The 21,549-nt window shown below is 44.8% G+C and overlaps 1 protein-coding gene across 1 annotated transcript in view; it reads right to left on the bottom strand.

The window, feature by feature from the left end:
• Positions 1-21,549, bottom strand: part of ZNF804A (zinc finger protein 804A) — a 249,177-nt gene that overhangs the window by 7,712 nt on the left and 219,916 nt on the right. The gene's annotated exons all lie outside the window — the stretch shown is intronic.

Raw genomic sequence — 21,549 nt, 5'->3', positions numbered from 1 at the left:
TATTGCTCATTCAGCAACCATTTCAGGATTCAGAACGATTCTCATTGAAGTGAATTATTTGTATGAGGAAGGATTCCTGTCATGGGGGGTATTGGCTACACAACTATCAGTGGTCAATATGTTGTAATGGTTCATAGTAGTAGTCCCATGACAAAAAAAAAATCATATTTGGATAGGGTTGCCAGGTCCCCCTTTGTCACCGGCAGGAGGTTTTTGGGGCGGAGCTTGAGGAGGGCAGGGTTTGGGTAGGGGAGGGACTTCAATGCCATAGAGTCCAATTGCCAAAGTGGCTATTTTCTCCAGGTGAACTATTATCAGTTGTAATAGCAGGAGATCTCCAGCTAGTACCTGGTGGTTGGCAACCCTACATTTGGATCTAAAATACTGGTATAGCCTTCTCTTATTTAGCACAACAGAAAGACCAGAACATGATAAATATTTGAGTATTTTTACTGTTTTATACCCCTATGCGAACCCAAATACAAATATATAATTTAAATAAAAACAGCCACAAAGCAAAGCAAACAACTAGAATAATTTACCACATTTTATTTCCCATTTTTCCCATTTTATTTTCCAGTTATCTGGATTCCAACTTTCTTAAAGGTAATTGTCTTCATTTTGTTATTCTCTGTTCTTAGCTTCATTAGAACAATAATTTCAACCATTAATTTGTTATTTGGCAGAACCAGGTCTAGAGTAGCCTTCCCCATAGTTGATGTTGTTATTTTCTTCACCTTATGGTTATTCTGAATTACAGTTGCCATGAAATTTCACTTAAAGTAGCATTTTTGAGCTGAATTTGGGGGCTCCTGCTTAGGTGGGGGTAGTAGACAGACAGACAACCTTTATTCGGTATATAACCAGCAGAGGTGGGGGTAATATTTGAGGTATTTCAATTGAATGGATAGTAGAAAAATAGTATGGATACAATTAGCAAAAGGGTGCAGGTGGTTTGCATGAACCAATCCCAAATATGATGGCACATTCTTTAAGATGATAAGAAGACTTGGGAAGGGGCTGTGGCTCAGTGGTAGAGCATCTGCTTGACATGCAGAAGGTCCCAGGTTCAATCCCCGGGATCTCCAGTTAAAGGGACTAGGCGAGCAGGTGATGGGAAAGACCTCTGCCTGAGACCCTGGAGAGCCGCTGCTGGTCTGAGTAGACAATACTGACTTTGATGGACCAAGGGTCTGATTTGGTATAAGGCAGCTTCATGTGAGTTCATGTGACTTGTAACACTTCTGAGTGGGTGCATAATGTATGTGTGTGTAAAGTGCCATCAAGACACAGCTGACTTATAGCAACCCCAGTAGGGTTTTCAAGGCAAGTGACTAGCAGAGGTGGTTTGCCATTGCCTTCCTCTGCATAACGACCCTGGACTTCCTTTGTGGTCTCCCATCCAAATACTAACCAGGGCCGACGGGTGCATAATAACCACCAGAAATTGACCCATTGCAAAAAAACATTCAGTTATCTTAGTTGTATCAACTAAACCTCACTGCTAGAAGAACTGTTCAGTCAAGACTATTGAATAATATATGAGATCAAAGTTGGCATGTTTTGATTATTTAATTATGAAATATGAGAGTACACAGAAGCTAAGGTGTTGCTAAAATTATACCATTGGTCCCCCTTTTTTGTGTGTCTGAGTTCTCTTTAGTTAGGTACACAGTTTGTTTGTTGTTTGCTCCAATTTCTGATAGTCATAGTCATTAGACAGCCTCCTCCTTGGGTATCAGAAGGTCATCATGATGTGACACTTCTATCCTGGATAACAACAGATGAGATAACTCAAACATCAGCCTTCTTCTCATGACTCAGAAGGTGAGATAATATCAAAGCTATGCATTGTCTAGCACAACAAGGTCAGATGGATCGGTACCGTTAAGCCATCTTTGTTGGACCAGACCATAGCCGGCTTTGACCAAAATTCTGTTTCATCATCCATGAAGATACCCCAGTGAAGCTCAGTTCTATTGTCTACTCCCAGTCTACAGCATCTGCAGACTTCAGAATTGGTGTTCTGGCTAATATCATGATCCCATTTACAAGAAGAAGAGGAAGAGGAAGAGGAAGAGGAAGAGGAGGAGGCTGAGAGAGTTCTAACAGAGCTGGTACTTACCCAAGGTCACCCAGCTGGCTTCATATGTAGGAGAGGGGAAACAAATCCAGTTCACCAGATTAGCCTCCGCCGCTCATGTGGAGGAGTGGGGAATCAAACTTGGTTCTCCAGATTAGAGTCTACCGCTCCAAACCACTGCTCTTAACCACTACACCATGCTCCTGCCAGGTGCCTCTACTTTACAGCTCATCACCGTTTTGGAATATTCAGCATTTTCCGCTAGAGCAGTGGTTCCCAAAGTTTTCGGTCCACCACCCCCTTGGTTCCACAAACTCAACTCCAGAGCCCCCTATCCTTTAAAAAGCATTATTCAAAATAGGGGTTTGCATGACATACTAAAAACAATACCAATAACATTTCAAAACAATAACAATTAATTGCACATCTATTCAAAATCAAATTAAAACTTTTTAGATGAAATGTATTAAACAAAGCTGATGAACTTGATCCAGTGGTACCAGCTCTTCAAAGTCTGGGGGAAAAAATTCTGATAGTTTCCACCAAATTTGCCAGCATGGTGCCATAGCTTGATCTATTGTAAATTAGCGAACAACACAGTTGAAGGGGCCCACCTCTGCCCCCCCCCCGTGGCCCCTTGCCTCTTAGTGCCCACCCAGGTAATCCCACTGCCCCCAAGGGGGTGGCACTGCCAACTCTGGGAACCACTGCTCTAGAGTCTTAGCAATATATTAGAGTATTTGGTATAGTATCTTTACTGGCTGCAATAAACAAGAACATACGAGTCCTGCAGACAGAGGTCCACTTAATCAGGCATTCCGTTTCCAACAGTGCCCATCAGGACACCCCTGGGAAGTTGGCAAGCTCTCCTGTTGTATGTCCACAGCATCTGGTATGCAGAGGCATCTTTCGGCCAAGTCTGTGCGTTTTAAGCCCCTGGTCTCTAATAGCATCAAGCAAGCATAATGCTGCTCAGTAGTCTTTCCTTCTCTTTCTCTTTCCTTATACCGTAACGTTTGCGGCGCACACTTGTGCGAACCTAATTTATTTATCCTTTAGTATTTCGGTGCTCTCCCTCTCTCGTTTCGGGTGACACTTGCTCTGTGCCATCTGCCTGCTCATATGCTCTCGTAAACCTTAGAAAAATGTACTGAAGAAGACAAGAATGAAATATTATACTTGTGGGCTGATGGAGATTGCTTGTCACTTCAGTAGCGTGCACTGGCTTTTTTGAGGAATCCTTGCTGGGTGCAAAGAATGACTTGAAAGTTCAAGAAGTCATGACCTCTAGCACATGTATTCCCCAGGCGAAGATGGCAATAACTTTGAAAAGTCTGTTACAGGCTAAAACTGTATAAGGTTATGCTTTTTTGGTCAAGACTCTGGGATTTTGATCACTGCATTCCAGAGCAGGAGCCAGATTTTTGAGGACCTTTTTTTTCATAAGAGTCCATTTCTTCTGTGGCATTCCTTTGTTCCACAAATTATGCAAGGATGATCCCTGAGTGCACTTTGAGATGGTGATTATGAATTGTTCAAGGAGAAGGGAAGATATTTTAGGATTAAAGATCTCGTCCATCTCTAAAGATATTAAATTATATCCTTCCAGCCAATGTGTAACAGGTTAAATAAAGAACCCTAGCATTTTTGGACATGCATGTATGTGTGTGTGTGTGTGTGGGGGGGGTTCCACATTCACTAGTATTGACTCCTGACATCCACAAATGGATGAGAGAGCTCTGAGAGAGCTCTGAGAGGGCTCTGAGAGAACTGTGACTAGCCCAGGGTCACCCAGCTGGTTTCATGTGGAGGAGTGAGGAAACCAACCTGGTTCACCAGATTAGCATCCACTGCTCATGTGGAGGAGTGGGGAATCAAACCCAGTTCTCCAGATCAGAGTCCACGGTTCCAAATCACCGCTCTTAACCACTACACCACGCTGGGAGCTGGGTCCACAACATTTGATGACTCTTTTTTAATTAACATATTTATATCCTGCTCTGTCTCATGTAGCTCATGGCAGCTTACAATTCCTAGATTAAAAACATACAAAATACAACAAAATCCCTTTAACACTCCTCCCAAAGAGAATGGCTGCGGCTTCAATCCCCTCACAACCAAAATGGCCTTGCCTTCTAAAATGTTTCAAAGATGGTGCCCCCTTCAACGCCTCAAGAATCTGTTCCACAAGTGGGAGCCACCATTGGAAAGGAATGGGCTTTAGTAGATGCCAAGCAGGCCACCTTAAGTTGAAGGAGGGACAATTAGAACAACCTTACACTACAGAGAAACTGGAGCATTTGCTCATTTTGGAGGCATCTTCCTTTACTTCCTCTCATTTTTGCAGAACATTTTGTGACAGATACAGCCCATTCCTAAGCTGACGGTGTATGGAGACGGTGGGGAAGAGGCACAGCGGCTTTTTGTTAGGGAACAGTGAGGCTGCACCTGCTCAAAAGCAGGTGCAGCAATGCTGTTCCCGGCGGCGGCGGCCAGGGCCAAAACGGGATAGGAAGCCACCTAACCGGCGGCTCCTCCCCCTGGGACGCCCCCGGAATGCCCCCCTGCCCCAGCGTGGCCTCTCTACACTGTGGCCTGTTCCATGGAGAGGCCGCGCCGGCGGAGGGGGGAGGTGCAGTCCCGCTCTGCCACCGCCAGGACTGGCCTCGCCACCAGCATAAGTGCATGTAATCACGCGATTACACGCCCTTACGCTGCCGGCGAGGTCACCCCGCCTCCTATCCTCTTTTGGCCCATTTCTCAGGAATGGGCAGTTAATCATCCAGGACTATCAAAACCTTTTGAACACATAACAGAATTAAAGTATGTTGAAATGTATGTTGTGGTTATTGATCTAACTGTTAGTGAATGATAGAGTCACTTTTCACTACGATCAAGGATATAAGGTCTGGGACCTTGCAGGTCCTAGGCAGTTAATGAGTTGCTATTAAGCCACCCCTGTGTGTAAGGAAATTTGGAATCATTTGAATTTGGCTCATTGAAGACTGGAGCTGCACAAAGAGACCGCTATGGTGTGGCTTCAAAGCCATGGGCAGCACTCAGTATGGCTGGCTATATATTTTGGATCACAATGTTTTGGACTATTAGCCTCCATCACTGGCTAGTTTAGCAGTTGGAAAGAGTGTGGTTGCTCCAACATTTCCCAGTGTCATGGATCGGCACTGCTGTTCCTCAGCCCCACCATCACCCAGCCAAGTACATTTGCTTGAGGCTGCAGTTTAAGGATTAATAATTTGCTGTATGTATTTTTGGTACGGACTTGGCTGGGCAGAATAGCAGTCTGGCAAAGCAACAACTAGATAAGAACATCCTGGGCAAAAGCTACCCAGTCTGAAGGCTTCTATCTGGAAGTTGTTTCAGGGCTTGTCAACATTAGTTGACCGGGTTGCCAACATCCAGATGGGACGTGGAAATCTCCTGGAATTACAACTGAACTCCAGACAACAGAGATCTGTCCCCTCAGAGAAAATGGCTGCTGCGGAGGGGGACTTCATGGCATTATATCCGGCTGAGGCTGTAAGCAGCTGGATCCCTCCTCCCGCTAAGGGGTGCCAAAAAGGCATGGGGGCCAAAGACTGGCATAAGAGCAAGACACTGCTCCACACAAAATGGATGCCTCTCCGAGAGTTTTGGGATCCATCTTCTGTGTCTGCCTTGGGCAGCTGTGCTTTCTCCCTGGTTGAAGGGGTGCCTGGCTGCACAATGGGGCCAGCTAATCTCCATTGTATCACCTTAAGGTGACTGAATCAGCTTTCCAAGCAGACCATTAATTATCCTATCTGCACCCATCTGGGCAATCAATCAGTGTTCAGGAGAATAGCCCAGGCATTCTCTTGGATCCTGTCAACATATCACGCCTCTCCTAACTTTTTGTTGAGACCCCGGAAAAGCAATCAATTCTTTGTCTCTGGCTTTCCTGCCAGCTTACCTCATACTGCCTCAGGACCCATTTTGGGGTATAAATATTGGTCCTTTGCCCATTCATTGTGTGTGTGTGTCTTGGATCCATGCATATACCCTCACTTGCATGTGGGCTCTTTCCTTCGCTCCTGGAAACACTGGCCGTTTCCTTCTTCAGCGCTGCTTTCCCTGGATATCCCTTCAAGACTGGTAAGTATCACCCCCCTCTGAAACCCTGTCCAACTTCCACCCCTTTTCTTTTAGCTCTTGTACAATTTGTGTGTGTATGTCCATTGCTTGAAAGTATATTCCTTATTATTTTATCATTTAATAAAACCAATTTTAATCATGCAACTGCTTGCTCATTGAATAGTTTCTCCCGGGACTATCCTGGTTTACACAGGTTTTAGATCCCAGTTACCCCCTCTTGCTGCTTGTCTTCTTAGCTAATTCCCCCAGCAAAAGTAGAGACTGCCTATTTAAGGTAACAAGGCCTGCCCCCCAGACACCATCCTAAAATCTCCAGTAATTTCCCAACCTGGAGCTGGCAACCCTATTAGTTGAGATATGGATAGCCCACTCTGCCCTGAAAGTAGGGTTGCCAGGTACGCCCTGGCAACCAGTGGGATGGGTAGGGAGTGGGGGGAACTCACCAGCTGCAATGAGAGGCTGGCATCGACGTGTTGATGTCACTTCCACAAGCACCATCAAAGCCATTTTTATGAAAGAATTTCTGTAAATACCATATTCCAGAGCATCCCCAAATACCAGAGCATCCCTGCAATCATCGCCAATGTAATGTAAGACATCACTTTCAGAAGTGATGTCAACTCAACAACACTGGTCTCCCTTTGTAGCTAATAGGTTTCCCTGCCAGCCAGCTGAATGGCACCAGGAGAGGGGGCTTGGAATGGGGAATCCTCCACCCCCAGTAGGGGGATGGCAACCCTATCTAGAAGCTTGCTGGGTGACTTTGGCCCAGTCACTCTTTCTCAGCTTAACCGGCTTGTCTGAGATGTTGTGAAGATAAAATGGAATAATAATAATAATAATAATAATAATAATAATAATAATAATAATAATAATAATAATAATAATAATAATAATAATTTATATTTCCCCCTGCCAAAGCAGGGCTCAGGGTGGAGAACTGGGTTTGATTCCCCACTCCTTTACATGAGCGGCAGAGGATAATCTGGTGAACTGGATTTGTTTCCCCATTCCTCTCATGAAGCCAGCTGGGTGACCTTGGGCAAGTCACATTCTCTCAGCCTCACCTACCTCACAGGATGTCTGTTGTGGGGAGGGGAAAGTGATTGTAAGCCGGATTGAATCTCCCTTAAGTGGTAGAGAAAGTCGGCATATAAAAACCAACTCTTCTTCTTCTTCTTCTATAACACATTAAAGATTAAAACGGGAAGAGTAAAAGACATTGTCAGCTGTTTTGGGTCTCCATTGGCGGGGAAGTGGGGTATAAATATCTAACTAATAGTAAGTAACAGGAAGGTAACCCCATGGAATCTGGTTTCCATGGATAAATCTCCTCCCTTGCATTCAAGGAGCTATAGGAAGAAGAGATAACCACTTTCAATCGATGCCTAGATGACACCCCCACCCAACTGAGAAATCTGCTGGCATAACAGGAGAGTGAGTTTTATTATTTAAAGCTTTATACCCCTGCCTTTCTCCTAAGAATAGCACTCAAGGTGTCTTCCAAATGAATCAGTGTGACAGACCAATACGAAATATGACAACTGTAACAACAGCAAAAACAGCAGCAGCACAGTGGCGGTCAACCAGGAAAAAAACCAACTAACAATGTACTAATAGAAGCAATCAAACCTGCAATCAGCCGTAAAAAAAAATCAGGGAGAATCAACAAAGGAAAAAGATCAATCACAGCCATTTCAGAAAATCAATTCAGCCTAACTAAAAAAAGGTGTAGAAGAGAAGAAAAAGGATTGCGTTCATCTACCACAAATTGCCCTCAGAAATGAAACAGCTTTGTTAGGTCTCTGGAATGGCAGAAACAAAAGGCAAGATGAGTTCCCTACAGCAGGGAGTTCCAAAGTCTGGGAGCTATAGTTGGATGAACAGTCCAGGGTTGCCAACCTCCCGGTGGGGCCTGGCGTTCTCCCATAATTACACCTCAACTCCAGATTACAGGGAGCAGTTCCCATGGAGAAAATGGCAACTTCAGCTCCCACCCCTTTCCAAACTCCGCCTTCACCGGGTGCTGTCCCCAAATTTCCCTGACCTTCCTACTATTGCCCATACCTACCCATCTCATTTCCAGTGTGGTATAGAGGTTAAGAGCGGCAAACTCTAATCTGGAGGGGCCATGGCTCAGTGGTAGAGCATCTGCTTGGCAGGCAGAAGGTCCCAAGTTCAATCCCCAGCATCTCCAGTGAAATGGACTAGGCAACTAGGTGATGTGAAAGACCCCTGCCTGAGACCCTGGAGAGCAGTCTGAGTAGACAATACTGACTTAGTTGGACCAAGGGTCTGATTTAGTATAAGGCAGTTTCATGTGTTCATGTGGAGAACAGGGTAGGTTTCCCCACTCCTACACATGAAGCCTGCTGGGTGACCTTGGGCTAGTCACAGTTCTCTCTGAACTCTCTCAGCCCAACCTACCTCACAAGGTGTTTGTTGTGGGGAGCGGAAGGGAAGGTGATTGTAAGCCAGTTTGGGACTCCTTAAAGGTAGGGGAAGTTGGGGCATAAAAGCCAACTCTTCTTATTTGTGTAAATCTCCACATGCTTCCCACCTCTTAGCAATTATGTGTAATAGATCGTTTCAAACAACACAACAGTGCATCAGTTAGCATGGGCACTTGGGAAAGGGCAGCGGCTGCTGGTCCTAGTCCACGGTCAGGCTCATATTGGTGGAGGAAGTCCTTCGGTCCCCTAGTCCTAAGTCACTTCGGCTCTAAAGGTCAATGTCAACATCTTGAATCGGGTCCAGAAACATATCAGCAACCAATGCAGTTGGCAAAACTTTGCAATATTTCTCTATGGAGGAGGGGGGCGACCCCTTCCGAACCCCATAAAATCGGACCCCCTGACCCAATCTTTGGGGGTCGTGCAAGGAGAGTCCCTTCAAGCTATGTTGTGAATTTGGGGGCTCTACCTTGAAAAATGACCCCCCAGGGCCAATATTTTTTTGGGGAAACCCCAAAATAAGCCAAATGCCCATATTTACCGGTATGGTTATTTGGCTTATTTTAGGTTTCTTGAAAAAAAATCAGGACCAACCCAAACCCGAAAATTACCGATTTTTGTTTGTTTGTTTTGTATACCTCTACTGTGAAATCTGATTTCTGCACTGGATTCTGGTCAATACCTTTTGCAGCTGTGTTTCGCACAGGCTGGGATTTCTGGGTATTGTTCAAAGGCAGTCGTCCATCTGGATGTTACCAAAGCATGCACTACTGTGGCCAGTTCTGCTTTTCTTTCCAGCTCGGTCACAGCTGATGAACCAGCCTAAAGTAGTAGAATACACTCCAGCCCACCTTTGCGGCAGAACTAATCAGCAGAACTGCCAATGTTTCTCTACCTGCTGTCATTGCCAATCAGGGATCGCACATAATGATGTCACGATGCTATGCAAGCAATCTGATGTGGTTGCATGTTGACATCAGTGATGGCAAACAACACTAGTTTAGAGAGAGGTAACACTTCCTGGGCTGCTCTTTGGGGTGGGGTAAGTCTAGCCTATCAGGAATCATCAGGTGAGTGTGATGCCATCGCAGTAGGGTTGCCAGGTCCCTCTTTGCCACCGGTGGGAGGCTTTTGGGGCGGAGCCTGAGAAGGGTGGGGTTTGGGGAGGGCAAGGACTTCAATGCCATAGAGTCCAATGTCCAAAGCGGCCATTTTCTCCAGGTGAACTGATTTCTTATCGGCTGGAGATCAGTTGTAATAGCAGGAGATCTGCAGCTAGTTCCTGAAGGTTGGCAACCCTACATCGCAGTACTGTGTGGCTGATTAGATTTGTTTGCATGCTGTTTTCACTGAGGAAAAGCAAAACTCAGAGGAGAAGGTGACACTCCAGTTTTCTCAGCCATCCTTGCCAAACAGGCAAAAGAGAAAGTACCTTTTGATGCTGGCAAAAAATGTTTGCAGAAACCACCCCATTTTTTCTCTCTCAGCCCTAAAAGGTTTCCTGCAATGTATCTTAGGAAGTTTGACTCAGGGCTTCCAACTAGGATTGCCAGATCCCTCGTCGCCACCTGCTGGAGATTTTTTTTTTGGGGGGGGGAGCCTGAGGAGGGGGGGTTTGGGGAGGGGAGGGATTTCAATGCCATAGAGTCCAGTTGCCAAAGCGGCCATTTTCTCCAGGTGAACTGATCTTGATCGGCTGGAGATCAGTTGTAATAGCAGGAGACCTCCAGCTAGTACCTGGTGGTTGGCAACCCTACTTCCAACCCTTTGCCCTCAGTTACCCTTCTTTAAATAGTTAGCCAAACCTATTACTGTTTCTTTCCTTGCAATACAGTCCAAAACTATTAAAAGTAACATAATCCTTAAAAAAAAAAACCCGGTGTATTTCTCATGAAGCAGATAACCAGTTGATTTCAATGGACTAGAGTAACTGCAAAGAACTGTACACTGTTAGAGATGCAAAAAGACTGTAAGAAACTATTCAAAGACTTCAAGTTTTTCTCCGGTCTTACACTGACTCAGGATATTTTCACACAGCCCAAATAATGCACTTTCAATCCACTTTCACTGCACCTTAATGATCGTTTGCAAGTGGATTTTGCCAGTTCACACAGTAAAATCCACCTTCAAAGTGCATTGAAAGTGGATTGAAAGTGCATTGTTTGGGCTGTGTGAAAGTGCCCTGAATATCCTGCCCTCTCCTCACAAACACACCTCCCTGAGATTTATAAAGTTGTAATAACCCTTTAAGCTGCTTAAGACAGCTGCCTTAAAAGAAATCACCCCTTTGGAAAGGGAGTTTTTCCCTGTCTTTCCCAAACATTAAAAAAATCTGCTCTTTTCCTCTCAATTTTGTAATCATATTGCACTCGTGTTTTTTGTTGACTGCTGGTGCTGGGGATAACTTGTCTTTAGTGATGCACATGAATCATTCCAGTCTAGCAGGAACATCCTAAAATAAGCACAAACCCAGCCCAGAGTTAGCAGCTTCACGGGGTCATCCTAAGCAGAGTTCGATCTTTCTAAGCCCACTGACCTCAACCAGCTTAGACGGATGTAACTCTGCTTGAGACGGCGTTGTTAGAGACCGAGTTCATAGTGGCTCATTGTGAAGTCCACACATTTTATTAAGCTTCATCTGGAATGCCTCACTGTGTGTGTAAAGTCCCGACAAGTCGCAGCCAACTTATGGTGACCCCTCATGGGTTTTTCAAGACAAGAGATGATCAGAGGTACTTGGCCATTGCCTGCCTCTGTGTAGCAACCCTGGACTTCCTTGGTGGTCTCCCATCCAAGTACTAACCAGGGCTGCCCCTGCTTAGCTTCTGAGATCTGGTGAGGTCAGGCTAGCCTGGGCCATTCAGGTCAGGGCTCCCTGCCCCAAATTGTCAGCCAGTGAAACAAATTGGGGAAGGGCTGTGGCTCAGGGGTAGAGCTTCTGCAGAAGGTCCCAGGTTCAATCCCCAGTATCTCTAGTTAAAAAAAGAAAGTAGCAGATGGTGTAAAAGACTTCTGCCTGATACGCTGGACAGCCACAGCCAGTCTGAGTAGATAACACATGGTGAGATGCAGAAAGGGTTTTTCATATACCCACTCCCCATTTCTGACCTCCATGCATTGAGTGAATGGATTCTATGTAGGTGTGTGTAGATGATAGGGGTCTTTCTGCATGATAAGGAATTGGTTCAAACTATGTTTAGTTCTTCAGAATCAATACATAGGTCAGGAGAGAATACTGCATGCACAATCTCACCCCCTTGCCTGCACATGGAAATAATGTGTGACGAGAATGCCAAACATTATAGAATTGGGAAAAGCTAACGGCCATAAAGCTTCTGGCAAGAATGGAGCAGGAAGAACTTATTCTAGAGAGCACAGTTATTACACTGAAGTCATTTTGGACGGTGGACAGTATTGAATCTCACAGCTCCACATTTCCAACTCAAAAACCCTTTCTTGATCTCTTTTGTGCAAATTGCACCTGTGAGTTTTGGTTTCCTTGCCATGTTCTGTTTCTTTGCGCTGAAGTTTCCCTCATAAATGTTACTCTTTTCTTTTCTTTTTTTGCAATAAGTGCGCCAGTTATGCTGTTTGGTAATTTTTTACTCTGGACTTAATGGTCTTCGGGAGCTCCCCTATTCCTTGTAGAGGGTAATGTAGACTCTGATTACGAAGTGCAGAATGAACATTCAGTGCCCTGGTCTCCTCCCACTCCAGCATCTCCACAGATAAACACAGATGGTGTAATCCAATGGGATGCATATTCATTCAGCAGTAAGTCCCAGTGTGCTCAATGGGGCTTGCCAGCCACAACCTGCTTTGGAGTTCGAGATTCCCGTGTTGCCACTCGGCCATAGAAACCAGCCACCGGGAGCTCTCCTCCCCACACACACGCAGTTTACCCAACCAAATCTGGCTATTTTATTGATTTATTGACTTATTTTATTGATAGTCCACCTTTCTCACTGACACTCAAGGCGGACTTACACACAGATAAGTCAATGTAATCAACAGGATGAGACATCTAATAAGCAATGTAATAGGACTAGGATTACAAAAATCTGGAACAAAGCAGAAAGCATTAGACATGATCTGGAAAATAGTATTACGTAAGCAGAAAACAATACAGGATCATATATACAGCAAACAGACAGCTCATTCCTGAGCCTTGCAGTGGCTGGGGATGGCATGGCCGAGGCGCACAGCGTTGCCTCCAAAGAGGTTTCCCAGTTGCCGCAAGTCTTAAACCCCACATTTAAAAGTAAAAATTAAAAAATGGGGGGGGGGAAGCCCCATAGAAAACAGCGATGCTGCACCTGGAAAAACCTGGTGCAGCACCGCTGTTTCAGAAGGGGGTGTTCCTGGGCGGAAGGGGTTAGGAGGCAGCCTACTGGCACCCCCCGCCCCCAGGAACTCCTCCCAGGATGCTGGCGCGAGCACTTGCAGGATGCCGAGCCGGCGTCCATGGGCTGTGCTTCCCCGCCAGTCCTGGGGGGCTGCTGCAAGTGGAACTATGCCGGTGTCCATGCCAGTTTGCACAGCACAAGTGGCACAAATGCCAGCGTAGGGGACTGGTCCCCTCCTAAGCCCATTTGGGCCCCAGGCTCAGGAATGAGCTGAGATAGTTAATACTATATGCAGTTCATAGTCTCATTCTCTTTAGAAAAGTGCATCCCACTCCTCCACATGAAGCCAGCTGGGTGACCTTGGGCTAGTCACAGCTCTCTTAGAGCTCTCTCAGCCCCACCTATCACACAGGGTGTCTGTTGTGGGGAAGGGAAGGTGATTGTAAGCCAGTTTGATTCTGCCTTAAGTGGTAGAGAAAGTTGGCATATAAAAACCAACTCTTCTTCTTTACGCCCCGGTGGGGGGAAGGGAGATAGGAACTCATATTGGATACTTGCTTTGTTTCCTTACTGGGGCTTAAGGCAGTGAGGGAGGGAGCATTTTTGAACAAGGAACTGGAGCAAGGGGCAGGGAAGAGGTTACCATCTCTGCTCCCGCCCCATGGCCCTGATCCATACCTCCTAGAAATTACGTGTGGAAAGGTCCAATCACGATACTCCCATGTTGCACCTAGCTTGGGCCGTGAACTACCGACTCAGTATAACAGAACTATTTTCTAGGTAAGTTTAGCGTCTTCTGCTAATGGATTCTTTCGCAGTGTCTCTCTGATTGCTTCCTTTAAATGATGATCCAAATTGGAGCAGGTTAATCTAACTAATGGGTTATTGTAAGCCCACAGATCACAAGGAGCAATTTCTTCGGTGCTATTCGTGCGTAGCTCCAATGTATGCCTGCTGCAATTAGTGGGAATCATAGATTCATATGCTGCACATTAGTTGGGCTGATTAACATAACTCAATTTTTTAAAGCTAATCAGCTCAAATTGCATATTGAAATGTTACTTAATGTCATACACAAATATGGTAATAATGGATATGATGCCAGAACATGAATAGCATTTGACGACAGTACAACGGAATGTGCTACCAGATAAATTTGACATATTAATTGCGCGTTTGATAGTCATTATTCTTATGTACCGACCTAGCAAAATATCGAGAACAGTGCTACGTGCTGGGGCTGAGCAGAAGACCCCCCCCACGATGAGCGGACCTCCATGATTTTTGACCCTATATGATATTATGGGATGATGCATGGGTTGCTGGGTGGTTGATCTTATTTTGTGTGACTGTGATTAGGAGAATCTGGGGATGCAGCTGACAGAGCCCATAAATTGCTGGGGTGACTGGGATATTTAACTTTGCCAACCAAGGTAAAATAAGCAGCGGCTGAGATACCACAAGAACTGCATCTTACTGATGGTTTTGTACCCATGCATCCGATTCAGCCTGCAGTTTGCTTGTGCAGTGTATTGTGCAGTAATACCTGCCAATAAACTATTTAATTCATATCAGTTTTTTAAAAAAGAACACTGCTACATGTTTTGATGAGTGGGGAGATGCTAAAGACAAAAGTGTTCAGGGGCACACAAGTTCTCTCAGCCTTTGTGGCCCCACAACAGAGCTCTGATGTAGGTCAGACGGAGAGTGACTGACTAGCTCAAGGTTTGCTTCATGATGGGACAGGGATTTATTTGCTTGTTGGTTGATGCCCCCAAAAGCTTACAACGTTGTTCTCCCCTCCTCCATTTTATCATCACAACAATAACCTTGTGAGGTCGGCTAGGCTGAGCAAGAGTGGCTAGAATTCAGACCCATGCTTCCACTTTCCTAGTCCAGCAGTTTAACCCCTTCACCACACTGGCTCCCCCAATACCTTGTTCGAATGAAAGTACTTCCCTCATACAGATGCTCTTTTGGCAGCCATTTTGCGGTTGCGCCCACCACTTTGTATGTGAACTCCAAAGGTGCCTACACACTCAAAAAGGTTGGGAACCCCTCCTAGGACCAGAAGAATGTAAGAGTAGCCATGCTGGATCAGACCTGTGGTCCATCTAATACAGTATTCTGTATCCAACACTGTCTAGACCGTAGCGGGAAACCTGGGTTCGAGGGGGAGGAAAAGAGACCCAAAACCGTTATCAAGAAAACAGTTTATTTGCAGCTGCGGCCCAGTGACTCTAGCAAGTAAAACACTGAGCCCCGATTCTACTGGGGAGAAGACATTTATCCAAAACCGTGCTCTGAAGGGGGCACGTAAACATTCGGTGCTTATCTGGTTGTTTAACATTGTCTGGAGCCTAAGAGCTTCAGCGGTTCCATCCCGTTTTCCAGTATTGTTATTGTTCACTCTGACTTCTCCATGACATTTACGCTACTAACTTAGCACACACAGAACTTAGCTTGTATCCAGGCAGACATTCTCCCCCTGCTGTCTTAATACATTTCAATACATTTACAGAAGGGGAAAGAGGTTATCACAAACTATTAAAGCAGAATACTTAAGTGGAACCTCCACATTCAGAGGAAGTCTATCTTGCTGTCTCAAGACAGGTGCCAAAGGGAAGCCTACCACCAGGGCCAACCTCCCAATCTCGAAACGGCCTTCAGCAGCATGATAGCCAGAGGCATTTTGTATCTGAACCTGGAGGTTGCATCTAGCAGCCATATTGCCGGCATTAGTCCCATCCTCCACTGATCTTAAGCTAGGGTTGCCAGGTCCCTCTTCGCCATGGGCGGGAGGTTTGGGGGTGGAGCCTGATGAGGGCAGGGTTTGGAGAGGGGAGGGACTTCAATGCCATAGAGTCCAGTTGCCAAAGTGGCCATTTTCTCTAGGTGAACTGATCTCTATTGGCTGCGGATCAGTTGTAATAGCAGGAGATCTCCAGCTAGTACCTGGAGGCTGACAGCCCCATCTTAAGCCCCTGGTCCAGCCAGTCAAAAAACTGCCCTTTTAAAAACTCCCAGGCTCCCAGCCCTATTAGAAAGAAGAAACACAGCAGTTTTTTGCATCTAAATGTTTATCTAAAGTTGAGAAAATGGCCATGGCGTCCCAGCTTTTTAAGCGAACAAAATTGCTGAGGAGAGCATACTGAATATTTCACTGTGAAAGCGGATAAAGTAGTCATGTGTATAAAAACAGTCTGGCCCAAATTGCACAGCTTTAGATGATATTTTCATTAGCTTCAGCAAAAAGCTGAGGAGTACCTCATAAATATTAGGCACGGGGAGGGGGCACAGGAAACACTGCAGAAAGCGGCGTGAGCTCCCTGCCTTTCAAATTAATTTAAATGCATAATCAAAAGCTCATAAAGCTGAGACCATGTGTGCATCTGCAAAGTGGATGCATGCCTTGAAGTTGGAAGATAATTATTTTTAACGATTCGGGGTGTGGGGGGAGCTCTGTTCTGTCTTCGCCGGAGTCGACGGCAAAACACTCACCGATAGGAAAGAGAACAAGCTTTCTAATTATGAAGATAAATTTCCAGTAACACCTTCAAGAGCTTTCCCCAACCAGGAAAATTAAAGACAAGTTGTAGTCATTTTTCTCTCTTTACTTTAAATTTCACTTGACATTTCAATTCCATTTCTGTATCGGGTTGGCCTGTTTCAAATCTTGTCCGAGAGCAAATACGCGAGAGCTTATTCTGAGCACAGGGGAGAACCAGAGATGATTACCATCAGGCGCAAGCAATACTTAACTCGCCAAAATGACTTTCAGGGTTTGCCTACAGTTGGCAAAGATTGCTGATTGGTTGCTGGCTGTTTCCCCAACCATGAACCAAGGAATGAAACTGCTAGAAAGAATGCCTGTGCATAGAGTTGTCAGCTCTCCCTTTGCCAACGGGGCTGGGAGGGGGGGGTTATCGGCACAATCATGTCATTTCCGGGTTAAACCCAGAAATGATGGGGACGCTCTAGCACATTCCTCCAAAAACTCTATGGTTTCCATAGGGTTTTTGGAGGAATGTGCTAGAATGTCCCTGTCACTTCCGAGGTGAACCGGGAAGTGACTTTAATCCCTTAATTGGCAGGCAATTGCCCAGCATTACTTGGTATCTGGCAGTCCTATCTGTGCAGGATCAGACCAAAGGTCAGTCTCACATCGCACTCCATATCCAACAGTGGCCATTTCAGATGCCTCATCAAGCCAATAATCACCAAGCTCATAAGCTAAGATGGCTGACCCAACCAGGAAAAATTGGCATATTTTAAATACTATTCCTGGTTGTCAAAACTTACCTAGATGTGGACTTCGGAGAACATGATCCATTAGGGATCATGTCATAAGATCTGACACTTTAGCTCCACGTCCAGCACCTACAGCTGTCGGTTGTTTTCGTTGTGGAGCATGCTCCATTTGTTCTCTTTGTTTTTTTTAGTAAAGAACGTGAGCGCAATTAATTCCAACTTCAAATTTGAATTGCGCCAATTCTCAAAGTGTGCATCTTCTTTTGTTGTTTATTGTATTCTTTGCCCGTGCAAACTTTTTTTTACATTGGAAGCACAATTCCTAATGTGCGAACAAGAATCTTGGAACATAGATCATGGATTGGGGCAGGCATATTAGATGCCCCCTTGGTACGACATTATAAAGAAAAGGGTCATAGAGACTCTGATATTCTGTTTTTTTGTCTTGTGGCAGTTTCGTCCCCATTGTTTTGACCATAGAGTTGCACAGAAAATACTTTATCAATATGAATCCAGATTCATATTTCTTTTTCAGACCCTTGCGCCCGAGGTCTCTGTACGGAAATGGACTTTTCTTGCTTTCTGGGATAGATAACTGGTCTATTTAGGATCCTATGCTGAGAGTCTTATAGCATTTGTAGCTTAAGTTTACAGTTAATATTAGTAGAATAAGGTTCACTTGAATCTTAATTTAATTATATTAATGATCCGGTCATTGTAATAAACGGTAGGAGCATTTCCCCTTTAAGGAAACCGAACTAACTTCTAAAACAGCTGTGCTGCATTTAGAGAGGAGGGACTGAAATGTATTTACAACGAAAGGTTTGTTCCTTTAGTATACACTCCAAAAACAATTCAGGGCAAACAGACAACTTGCTAGAGGTACGTTTACCATTCTTACTTCATGGGAATTAATTTGTTAGCTTTCCCCATGGAGGTTAACCATTGGTTTTTATAAAATGGTTCTAAATTTTCTAAAAATTCTAAAAAAATTATGTATTTGCAAAATGTATATATGCTGCTTCGTATTTTTTAGACTGAAGAAGCCTGAAGGTGTAACGCAAAGAATACCTAGGATCTGCATCTCTTGTATCCGGTTCTGAACATATGATAATGAATTGTGGTCCCCACCAGAGACTCGTTACCCGTTTAAGGGACTTGAGTTTTCATGAGTCACTATTAAGTAAACAAGACAGAAAAGATCCGCTGCAAGCGCTGTGCCAAGCCAAGTCCAAGGACAGGATATTTATTAAGCCGATTTTGCAAGAAGCTGTTTCTTCTCTATATGAAAAATATTGTTGGACTTGCACAGTAGCTCATTTGATGGTGACTTACATTTGTATATATGTATATATTGTGATTGTTTTTGTACAGCACTGATTTTTGTGTTTGCACGCATAGTATTAGATAGATAGGTTGCATTACATGTTTGGATGTTGTTATTCTTATACAATATACGTTGTGTTTGACAAGAATATTGAGCCACGTGCTGTTATTTTGTTTGAGCTATTCTCAATATAGCATTTGGGTGTGTTTTTTTCCTATTGGGTTACTTAACCTCCAGGTACTAGTTGGAGATCTCCTGCTATTACAACTGATCTCCAGCCAATAGAGATCAGTTCACCTGGAGAAAATGGCCGCTTTGGCCATTGGAGTCTACAGCATTGAAATCCATCCCCTCCCCAAAGCCCTCCCCCCTCAGGCTCCACTCCAAAAACCTCCCGCCGGTGGTGAAGAGGGACCTGGCAACCCTACTTGTATATGCCAAGGCTTGATTTCTTCCACGTCTAATTATGGACAGGATCCTGCCAAACACTGTTAAGTCTCATTGACTTCAGTGGAAGAGTTAATTAGAAACTTAATAGTGCAATCCTGTGTAGAGTTACTCCCCTCTAACCCCAATTAAATCAGTGGGCTTAGACTGGAGTAACTCTGCACAGGACTGCGGTGTAAATCTCTCCCAGGGAAAAACCGCTGGATTTCAAAATGTTTAATTCTGCTTGAATCATGTCTAATTTATGGACACAAAGAGCTTTTCAAGTTCACAATATCCATTCTATTTGTAAACCCCTAAGTATTTAGGGATACTCATGGGGAACGAAGAAAGTCACCAGCACTACGCAACACAACTTTAATACGAGATGTTACAAGGGCACGATATGCTAATGAAGGACTGGTAATGTTCTGACACATGCAAGGCATGTTTTCTTGCAATGCACTCCTCATTTGGAGCTCTTCGGGTGGGCAACCCTTCTGGCAAAATATACAGCTCTGTCAAAAATTGTGTCTGCAGGGGGAGGCCCATAATGAAGCCAGAGATGTTTTATTCCTTTAGCGCCCTGAATAAGGTTTCTTATTAAGGCACAGTGAAAACATTATTGCTGGACAGTATATTGGTCTGGAAGGGTTTACTGATTTCCACATGTAATACTCAACGAAGATTTATTCTTCCCCGGTGTTGCTGTGGACTTCTGTTTTGGAGAATTCTAATCTGGTATATGGTGCAGTATTTTTTTTTCTTGACCAAAGAAACCTTGTGACTGCTGTGTTAAATATGGTCATTAAAAATCCATCTTCCTTTCTGAACTTGAATTGTGGAGAAAATCCACTGGGCTAATCGTGGTCCTGATTTATGTCATCTGGGAATAGCCTTTATGCCTGCTCTTTCTCTCTTCTGAAGATCTAGGCCTGTACGTGGCTTAGGGTTGCCAACCTCCAGGCACTAGCTGGAGATCGCCTGCTATTACAACTGATCTCCAGCCGATAGAGATCAGTTTACCTGGAGAAAATGGCTGCTTTGGCAATTGGACTATGGCATTGAAGTCCCTCCCCTCCCCAAACCCTGCCCTACTCAGGCTCTACCCTAAAAATATCCTGCTGGTTGCGAAGACGGACCTAGCAACCATAACGCAGTTTAAGATTGAGAATTTAGAGCCACTGAGGTTGCTCTTTAAGGTGACCCATACTGATTAAAAATGGGAGAAGTTTGAATCTCCAAGAGGATCTTTTCTTAGATACGTGTGAATCCCCCATGGGAAGAAAAGCTGTGTTGCCTTCTTTTCTGGAAGTTGACCTTTCCTATTCATAAAAGAATGAACGGAAGTAAGGAGAACATTTCATCATGGGAAGATCTCTATATTTGTACCACCAAAGATGATGGCTTGCAGTTTAAGGACAAGTGTGGTCCCCTACTGTTTGCCTGGGTATATTTAGGTATGACATCCTGTCCATTCCACTTCAGAGACAGATTAGCGCTCGTTTAAGAAACTCAATTTTTTAAAATGCATATTTTCTACTGCTCTCGGAATGGCTCAAGTATTAGGTGACCCAAAGAAGAAGAGTTGGTTTTTATATGCTGACTTTCTCTACCACTTAAGGCGGAATCAAACCCACTTACTATCACCTTCCCTTCCCCTCTCCACAACAGACACCCTGTGAGGTAGGTGAGGCTGAGAGAGCTGTGACTAGCCCAAGGTCACCCAGCTGGCTTCGTGTGGAGGAGTGGGGAAACAAATCCAGTTCACCAGATTAGTGTCCGCCACTCATGTGGAAGAGTGGGGAATCAAACCTGGTTCTCCAGATCAGAACCCACCGCTCCAAACCACCTCTCTTAACCACTAAACCATGCTGGCTCTCATGAGACATATGTGGTTTTCTTTCTTCCCGTTTAACATGAATGGACTCATTTGCTCCAACAGAGAAGCCCCCTGCACACATTATGCTCCATTCCATTCACATGAACTGGGATCCCACCAGCCAAGCATGTTGGGAATCCATAGGTCCTTGTGATGCACTTGGCACTTGTGGTTTCTGTCTCGTCTGAGTTGGGTGATGCTTACATTTTCCCATACACGTTCAGCTTCCATGCACAGAAATCAGAACCTTGGTTTTCCAGGGTTCTGAATTACATGAATGAAAGCTATATGTACATGGGAAACACATGCACTGCCCAATTCACATGAGACAGGGATCCATGTACTCCTCGGGAGGTGGTAAGCTCTCCTTCCCTGGAGGTTTTTAAGCAAAGGCCATCTGTCAGCAATGCTGATTCTATGACCTTGGACAGATCATGAGAGGGAGGGCACCTTGGCTATCTTCTGGGCATGGAATAGGGGTCATGGGGTGTGTGGGGGAGGTAGTTGTGAATTTCCTGTATTGTGCAGGGGTTGGACTAGACGACCCTGGTGGTCCCTTCCAACTCTATGATTCTAAATATATGTGGCTTGGCAGGTTCCCAATTCATGTGAATGTAACAGAATGTAGTGCAGAGGGCTAGAGAAGGGAG

Source organism: Euleptes europaea, chromosome 15 (assembly GCF_029931775.1).
Source record: "Euleptes europaea isolate rEulEur1 chromosome 15, rEulEur1.hap1, whole genome shotgun sequence".
Lineage (NCBI taxonomy): Eukaryota > Metazoa > Chordata > Lepidosauria > Squamata > Sphaerodactylidae > Euleptes > Euleptes europaea.
The sequence above is the reverse complement of the archived record's forward strand: the minus strand, read 5'-3'. Positions and strand labels throughout refer to the sequence as shown.